The sequence below is a fragment of the Austrofundulus limnaeus genome, unplaced genomic scaffold (assembly GCF_001266775.1).
Source record: "Austrofundulus limnaeus strain Quisiro unplaced genomic scaffold, Austrofundulus_limnaeus-1.0 Scaffold594, whole genome shotgun sequence".
In the NCBI taxonomy this organism is placed as follows: Eukaryota; Metazoa; Chordata; class Actinopteri; order Cyprinodontiformes; family Rivulidae; genus Austrofundulus; species Austrofundulus limnaeus.
The window spans coordinates 7,263-9,410 of NW_013952996.1; the positions used below are offsets into that span (position 1 = coordinate 7,263).

Below are 2,148 nucleotides of genomic sequence, written 5' to 3' on the forward strand. Positions count from 1 at the left end.
TTCACATCATGTCACCTGCCTGGATCGGTTATTATCTCGCTCTGAAGCATGAAGCAGTGTCAGAGGTGAGCTCGTTTCAACTGCTTTTTACATTTCCGGACTCAGGCATTTAGCCGATATTTCAGTTAAAATACATAAGTAAAAATATTTATCTGAGTATAGTACTACCCCCCAATTTTATGGATCATTTTATGCATTTAATTTTACGTATTAGATTTGAATAAATACGGTAATTATTTTACATTACATCAGACATAAGTTATGATTTCCAGTATAAATATTTGCTTTGAAAAGTGGCTGCAGTTTCTAAAAAAAGAGCTTTATTTGCCAACCATCAATAAAAACATGTGACTTTAGTGTTGCAGAACTTTGCTTCATCTGGGATCCAGTAAAAGCTGCTTTTTAACACCAAAACTACGACGTTCCTCGTGTAAACCTGGAGATCACAGCTGTGCGCCTGCCAGGATTTAAACGGCGCACTGCTAACCGAGTTTAAAGCATATGATTTATTCCCAGTGCATTGTGGGTATGTGACTCTCCACCACCCTGTGGCCGGCTGAAACCCTCCTCCGCCTGAAAAAACAGATGAGCTCACACTCTGCCAAATATACAGAATACTTTGTGCACACAAAAGCCAGAGGAAAGTCAATAAACAAAAGGAGAAACAAAAGGCAAAGCAAACATCTGAACAGAGTCTGGGAGAAAAGTCACGTTTCAACCAGACCTGCTTTACAAACTTCTGTCCAGGTACTTTACTAAACAAACTCATTATACACCTTACTTATTCAGGGTTTCCCCTAGAATTATTTTAACCGTGGAGGTGGTGGGCTGTCTTTTTTTATTATTTTAATTTTTTTGAAGGAGGTGTTCACACAGACATTTAATTATAAAAACATGATTTATTTTATGCTAATCTGAATCAGTTTAGTGTATTTTGTAAATATATTTGACAGTTTTGTAGGAATGAACACATTTACTATGTTTATTCAAAATAAACCTGCTTCTTATTACTTCTGTTATGTTTAAAAGAAAATATTATCATTAAAAAATACTAAAATCTTGTCCTGTTTCTACAAATTGTCTTTGTACACTTCAGAAGCACTCTTAACTCTTGTAGATATAAAAGACAACAGTTAAAATGCAACTATCCATAATAAACTTACTTTCAATCACTGAAAATAATTTATTTACCACATTTTAATCTGGGCCCTAAAGGGTTAATGCTCCTGAGGCTCTATGATGTGTGACAGAGAGAGGGAAGGGATGTGCTCAGGGTGTGAACCGAGCCTGGATTTATGGTGTTTTGAGTACACAAACAACTCTGGTTAACTTTTTTTAAAAGTTGACGGACATTAGGTTAGCTACATTAGCTCGTAGCTGCGTTGCTGATTAGCGCTATTTTTAGAACCGGCACGGAGCCGCTGACTCCAGGTCACACACGGGTCTGKGTTGGTGGTTCTTGCTGTATGAGTAATTATTGATAAGGTAAACATGATGTAGCTTCACCTGTCGTGTCTTCCTTGAAAGAAAAAAAAAGTAGCTTTGCAAAGCTGTCGCATCAAACAGTTTTCATCGAGCATCACATCACACACACATACATGCTTTGGTATCTTTGTGAGGACTACACACTCTAACCGTGTTTCCATCAAGGCTTTTTGATGCGCATTTAGAAGTGTTGCATTAAAAATGCGAAAAAAAAGTCGGATGGAAACAGCAAAATTCGAAAAAAAAAATCCTCAATTCACTAAAAACTTTTTACGCTCGCTTGAGGTGGTTTTTGGATAATTTGCAAAGTAGTTAACGCGCAAAACGGGAGATGGAAACACGTTTGCCGAATAAATTCTGACGTAGTGCATATTTACCTCACGTGACGTTCAGCTGTTTCCGCTGTCCTGCCTCATCCCGGCGTAGTTGCACGTGCCTTTCTGCTGCATAGTTTAACATTGCGTTTATTTCCCTACATCTCCTGGCAGCGTTAAACATAGCCTGTACTAGCTGAATAGATAGAATAATTACAACTTGCCCAATAGGGGTGTAAGAAAATATCGATACACTGAAATATCGCAATATTTCATTTCCCGATACTGTATCGACATTCTAAAGCACTGTTTCGATTTTTTATTAAAGTTTAACATGTCAACTTTCCTG

The 2,148-nt window shown here is 37.5% G+C and overlaps 1 protein-coding gene across 1 annotated transcript in view; it reads right to left on the reverse strand.

Moving 5' to 3' along the window:
• Positions 1–2,148, reverse strand: part of LOC106531073 (afadin) — a gene marked incomplete at its 3' end in the record, with an annotated part of 96,224 nt that overhangs the window by 7,075 nt on the left and 87,001 nt on the right.